At 40.7% G+C, this 7,098-nt stretch overlaps 1 pseudogene; it reads right to left on the bottom strand.

Annotated features, from left to right (window-relative positions):
• Window positions 1-3,995: 3,995 nt before the first annotated feature.
• Window positions 3,996-6,614, bottom strand: LOC101698537 (general transcription factor 3C polypeptide 3 pseudogene; annotated as a pseudogene).
• Between the last annotated feature and the right edge of the window lie 484 nt (window positions 6,615-7,098).

Here is a 7,098-nt window from a genome sequence, read left to right as displayed (position 1 = left end):
GGAGGGGATAAACTGGGCTTGCACTTTCACAAAGCCAGTGTTGCCAAGACCACAAAATGAACAATGCCCCAGTTCTCACATCTGTTTTTATGAATAATAGTTCTTTTCATTACCTTATAAGTATGTTTGATGCAGTAATGGATGGGCAGTGTTTTAAAGAATTTTTTATGAACAAAAATGTTATCTAACTTATAAACTCTGACTTTGAATTTCAAATGCACACTTAGCTGTATTGTGGTTTATGATGAAATGCAGTCAGCATGTAATTTTTGTACTTACTCTTTAAAGATGATAGTGAATCCAGCACAATATTTAATGGAGTTGTTGAGAGCTTTCTCTTTATATTTTTCATGAGAAGGTCAGAGGCTGCATTTTACTTACATTTGGAAAGGTTGGGCATGTCAGTCTTCAATCTTCTCATCTTATTTTGTAGATATAGATAGGAAGTCAGAAATAGAAACGCCAAGATATCATGGAATGAATAATCTCTCAAATGTTTTCTTTATCTGGTTTAGGTGAACCTGAGCAAAGATACTAAAGGAAAACTTGCTGATAGCTTGAAAATTAAGTGTAATAGATTTACCAATCATTTGCTTAATAATGCAAAGAAAACTCATTTTCATCATCCTTGTCCATCTGATTAGATGTTAGTCCTCAGCTCCTGGGAGAATGCTATGGCTGGAGAAAAATGAATAGCGAAGAAAAAAAGACCAGCCTGTAGTAGAACCAAGTCATAAATAATGAAGATGGAAGAAACATTTGCGAGAGATGACAAAGATATCAGTGTATGAAACACAGTTTCTTTTCTTCAGACCGAGGCCATTCTGAATTGTTTTATACAAGCTTTAACCTTTTCTGCAAAGATGTCTATAAAAGCGAGTGTTATTTGTGACCCTCATTCACAATGATTCTATAAATCAAGAAAATACCTTCAATAATGTCATCTGAAATGTTACATCTGCTTTTGAACCATGTTTAGTTATGTTTTCCATGCTTTTAGATCAAAGAATTTGTTCACCTCTAACCTGGCTTTGGAAACTATGTATACAACATTATATTTTGAAATGTTAGAGAGATTGTCACTAACAGGTATGCTGTTTTTAAAAGTACAATGTAATATTTAGTGTTTTGTGGCTGTTTCTTTCAGATCTGGTTTTAACAGAAAATGAAATAGAAAGATATACTATATATATTTTTAAATTAATGGATAACTTGGGTGAAATTATTTGTTTCTTATAATGAGAAATTGGCCTGCCTCTCAATTGCTTCATAAAAGCAATAGCAGAGAATGTGCATCAGATAGGAACAGGTGTATCTTTGATAATTAGAGGTACTCTTAGATGTTATTAAATAAAAATACCAATTCTCTGTAATATCAAATTCTCTGTCTTTGAGGGAAAAAATCCTACTCTTTCATATATTCTGTTTTGATATATTGTATATACATTGTGGAAGAAATGCTACATATAAAAAATAGGTACCAAAGTGAAGACTTCTCTTATTAATCCTAATGCTAATTACATTTTCTTAATATTAACGAGTGTCAATATGAACATACACCATAATATAAACTCAAATGTTGATGAGAGAAAAGTATAGGAGGAAATCAAAGATGACTGTAAAATAAGATGGAAATGTTAATATGATAAAATCAAAATATATACAGATATACAGAAAGAAAAATTAAGAGCATTTTGGGTAAGATGGCAGTAGTGGTATAGATTCAAATAAAAAATATAAGTAGGCTAATACAATACTCTAAATAATTTAGTATGTACTAAAATTGTTACGATTCCAAAAATCCAAATTATAAATATCCCAGCCCCTCACCAATAGCAATAATTTACATTTTTGTTATCAGATGTGTAAGAAGAAAGAAAAAGGAAATTTAAACAGGAAATCCTCCTCAAATCTTACTTACTATGGAAATTCAGTGGGCCAATTTCAGAAAATCATTAAAAACTGAGAAAGAGAGCCAAGACTTCAAGAAGAATGTGTATGGAATTGCCATCATAGTGTTAGAATTTAGCCTCAAAGTAAAAAAAATACTCTTCCAGCACAAAGTGCTGAGATTGGAGTTTTACATGAATGAAAAGAAACAAAGGAATGAAATCTTCCAGAAAAGAAGCCAACAAATGAGGCAAACACCTCTCACAGCCTATCTTTGAAGCTTTTGCAATACTAACATCAGAACCCAAGAGTCATGAATATTTGGAAGCTCTTCTGGCATAACATTCTCCATTATTAATGTATGAAAACATATCTTGCTAAAAACATAACCAACATAAAATGATTATAACAAAATCCTGTCTATGATTATGAGAAGTAAGATAATTATCATGATAAAATTCCTACAAATAATGAAATTATTTCAATAAGTGCTAAAAGAATTTAATAAATCAATAGAGCCTTTAAAATTTCAGGCTTTGATGAACAGAAAAGAGAAAAGATGGATACAGAAAGGGAAAATTTTTATTGTGATTTGGAAAAATTCACAAAAGAATAAAATTAAAAATCATTTAAGAAAAAAACTAAAAAAAATAAACTAAATTGGAATTCACAAAAGAGAAAATAAATACCTTGGACAATGCCTAAAGAGAATTAAAACCCCAATAAACTTGGTTTTTTTTCCAAATAAAAAAGTGTTTATTTAAATTATATACACAGAGTAGATGATACGTTTACTTGTTATATACAAATTCCACTTCTCAACTAGAAAGGTGTATGTACAGTATAAATAGCAGTAAGAGTTCTAGAAAGCCTTCTGTTGTCTTTAATCTTCCATCTGTTTCCTTCGCACAGCTTGACTGGGTGTTACAACCACACACGTTTATTAAGGCACCCCTGAAAAGCTATTGGTCCCACAGTACATCTAGCAAGTAAGTACCATTACTTGAGATTTAAGAAAATACAATGATAGTCAAAAGTTTTGATCTAATCTTTTAAACTTCATCAGCAATAGTTTATTCCACACACACAGCTTCCCTGGAATGGAAACTGTGCCAAGTTACTAAACATCATCTCTGGTTTTATCTTGGGAAGCTGCACCTATAGATAATAACCTTTGATTGGTCTTGGAGCAGTATGTTTTGAATTAAGCCTCCATCAATGCAGCTAAAATGAATTCAGATTAAAAGAGAAGGATTAGGGAGGGGATTTAGCTCAGTGGTTCTGGTGCCTGCCTCGCAAGCGCAGGGTCCTGAGTTCGATCCCCCATACAAGGAAAAAAAAAGAGAAGGATTAAAGCAATTATCTGTCCTCTGACAGTATACCACTTTAAATAATTTTGTTAGGTGTGGATTTGAGCAGCTGTCTTAACATCACAGAGTCTCACTTTCTTTGATAAGCAACTTCCTGTCTGTGTACTGGAAGGGCCGCCTCCCCTCATGGTAGCAGACTTCAAGGACTGCATGGAGAACAGCTAACCTTTCTTTCCCAGAAACACCCACTTGGGTTAGGATGTGAAGAACTATGCTGAGGGAGCCAGGGATGTAGCTCAGTGTTGCCGTGCCTGCCTGGCAAGTGTAAGGTCGTGAGTTCGATTCCAGGTACGAGAAAAAAAAACTGTGCTGAGTAGCAGCTGCCTGAGGATGAGGTGCACCTGTTCTCTGACTGCTCCCAGCAGCTGTCCACAGATCGCGCTGCACAGGGTCATAGTACAGTAGAAGGAGTTCCGTTCCAGGAGAACTATTCATAAGTCAGGGTCCTGCTGCACTTGGTGCCAAACGCAGAGGTGAATAAGTGGAAAAACAACTCCATGCTGACTTAAGGGTAATTCTGTCCATTTCAACACTGGGACAATTTTCCTACAGAATGCTAAAGGAAAAGGCCAAGAATATGCAACTTACATGAAAAATGGATATATGAACCAAAAGAGAAAGGCGACGTTGTTTAGCGGTGGAAGCCAGGTCGCCATGCTGGGCAGAGTGGCAGCGGCACATACTGAAGATGAGACAGCTCAGCAACCACTGTCCCCATCATGGCCGGGGATGGTTTCACATGGTGCAGTAGGTGAACAGAAGGTATGGGGCCATGAGCGAGTTCCTGCTGCTCTGATAAATGAGGGCCAGGTTGTAGTCAACATCTCTTCACAAGTCCACCTGCTCAACCTCTATCCCCTCTGCCTCCAACAGGGGGAGTCTCCTGGTAATAGTGGATGATGAAGTGAGTTAGCCCCAGCTGGTGAAGGGCTTGCCCCAAATTGTAGAGACTCTTGGCACTGTCTGCGCAGGCTGAGGTATCGATTAAGAAAGGCAAAGCCTTGCACAATGAGAGTATGTCTCTTTAACAGGAACTTCTGGGATGCCATGTGAATAAAAGTCAGGCCTATACACATGTTGTAGAGAGGTTCATCACAGCGAGCATGAAAGGCCTGAACGTACTGTGCAAGTGCGTGCTGAAAATTGCCAGACAGACACACATTGTGTCCATTCAAACCACACAGGGCACGCTTATCTGAGTTTTTCAGCATGAGGCGGAGACAGGAGTGATGATGTAGTACATCTTGGGAGTGCATGGTAACTTGGTTGAAACTACTCCAGAGCTGGAGTCCATTGACATTTTCCATTACCATTATCCTTTTGTAGTTGTATGCCTTTCTGAAATTTTTGTCCAGAATTGCAGCTGACTGACCAAAGTACTCTAGTTCTTTGCGATTTCGTCTGTCATCATAAAACGAGTAATATTCCAATGAAGAATCTGCCAGCAGCTCGGCCTCTTCAAAGAGGGTCAGGTCACATAAGGAGTAGATGGCCTTCAGCAGAAGGTTCCACCACACCAGTCATCCTCCAGCACGACACTCCTGAGCAGAGCAAATATTGCTTTTGCGTCACAATTTGCTGTCTCTTGGTCATTGCTGTCTGCTATTTTGTCTCGAGATACTTTCATAAGGTACAGATGTCTCTCTCCAGATTTGGAGCTGGATATCAAGCAGACCTGGGCTCTGTTCATAGCTACCTTCAGGAGCATGGCCAGCAAGGTGAGTGCGGTGTTCACGTAACCGCGCATCTTGCCTTGCGAGAACAGTAGCTTGGAGCGGTGCAGCATTTGCATCCTGGGCTAACGTGTCTGGGTCATACATCGGTTCCAGAGCTTCCAGCGCTTTCTCGGGACAGCCCAGCTGCTGCTGAAGGGTGGAAAGGGAAATCCTGACGTCCAAATGGAGCGGGGCCAGATCGACCACCTTGCTGTCGCTCTCAGCGGCACGCGCCATGTAGCCCAAGGCCTTCAGGCACTCTGCATGGTGGAGCCAAACCACCGCGAGGCTGAATCTCTCTGAGCAAACCAGGGGGCTGAGGAGCAGCAGCGCAGAGCCGTACTTCCCGATGTCCAGAAGTGCCTCCGCTATGTCCAGGTAGAGGCCACCCATGTCCTTGGGGTTCTGCTCCACTAGCGTCTTCAGGAGGGGATTCAGCGGCTTGAGGATGTGGAGATGCACCAGGCAGACCATCAGCTTCACCACGATGTTGATGCGTACGCCCTCGGGGATTGCGCAGGTGATGCCATCGCAGGCTTTATTCTCCTCTGAGGGGCCTCTTCTTACAAAGTTTGTTTTTCTAGCACAATTCCAGAAAAATCCATAATTACCTCCAAACCTTTGTCATACTGCTTGTTAGAAATGTATAGCTCAGCTGTGATATGGACATCCTCCATGGAGACCAGGGCCTGGTGTTTGGAGAAAGCTTCTTTGATTATGTTAATAGCTGCAGCACTGTCACTGGCTTCATAGTAACTCTCGACCATATCTCTAGCCAGCTGCATAACGCGCTCTCCAACAGATGCAGGAAAAGATTCAGGATTTGCCTGTACCCGTCCACTGCCATTTTATGGTTACCCATCTGTCCACACAGACTTGATCGATCCCACAGAAAACGGATATTAGTAGGTCCGTATTTAAGAGCTTTTGTATAGCATTAGATAGCCTGCTTAATATTGTCTTGTTCCAGAGACATTTCTGCCAATCTAACCCATTCTTCAGTGTCACTGGGATTTAAATGTGCGGCAGTCAATTTAAACTGCAAGGATTTCTCCATGTCACCTTGGTCCTCGTATACCACGGAAAGAGTAGAGAACGGCCCATGAGCCAGAGGAGCTTGTCGGATGATCTTCAGGCACATAAGGATGGCCTCTTCTGCTTCCCTCGCACAAAGCGGATGTTGGCTCCTCCTATGAGACCTCTCAGCGCCCTGGGAAGTTTACTCCAAGGCCTCTTCGCTTTCATCATTTTCTCGGTTTCACAATTGAGAACTAGCTCCAGTGCAAACACCTCACCCGCTGTGGGCTGCTCAGGCTTCTCCTCCCCTTCCTCTTGCTCCTCCTCTTCTTCCTCATCATCTTCAGTCTCTCCGAGCATGGAGTCAAAGACCTTCTGAACCGACTGACTCACCCCATCTGAAGTTTCTCCCTCACTGACATCTGTGGCGTGGGGTTTGGTTGAGTTAATCCCCGAGGATGAGGGAGCTTCAGTCATCCGGATTTTCTTCAGCTGCTAATTTTCCTTCTTCCCAAAGACTCTTCTTCTGCCGCATCTTCCTCTCCTCTCTTCGCCGCTCGAACTCCTCGAAGGAAACCTCCCCTTCCAGGTAGTCGATGAGCTCGGGGCTGAAGCCGGACATGCCTGCAGCACAGCACGGTTCGGGCAACCCCGGAAGCCCAACCGGGAAAGCGGAAGAGCACACGCGGACTACGCGGCGTCCTCCCGAGAACCCGGCGGAAACTTGTTTTTAATTGAGGAAAAAGTATCAGCAAATAAAAGCTAGATATAGAAGATTAGAAAGAAGATAAAACATATGTATAAAATAAATTTCCCCCTTAGAACCCAAAGCAATGAGAAAACACAAATTTTAAACTCAAGAAAAAAATTCATATTATAAAAAATGGTGATGAGAAAAGGAAAAAATGTAAACAAAGTCTTTGTAAATGGGGGGGGAGGGGTTGAAGGGAGAGGAGGGGAATGAGGAAAAAATAGGAACCAAGGTACATCATGTACAGGTACAAATTGCCAGTGATGAATGTCATCATATTATATACCTAAAATATATCAATAAACTTAATGAGTTTTAAAAAATAGGGTGAATTTACATATTAAAAGGAGCGGCC

This window comes from Heterocephalus glaber, unplaced genomic scaffold, assembly GCF_053883595.1.
Source record: "Heterocephalus glaber isolate CG9 unplaced genomic scaffold, H.glaber_assembly_v1.0 deba00000546, whole genome shotgun sequence".
NCBI classification, from domain to species: domain Eukaryota; kingdom Metazoa; phylum Chordata; class Mammalia; order Rodentia; family Bathyergidae; genus Heterocephalus; species Heterocephalus glaber.
Note: the sequence above shows the minus strand (reverse complement) of the source record. Positions and strands in the feature narration are given on the sequence as shown.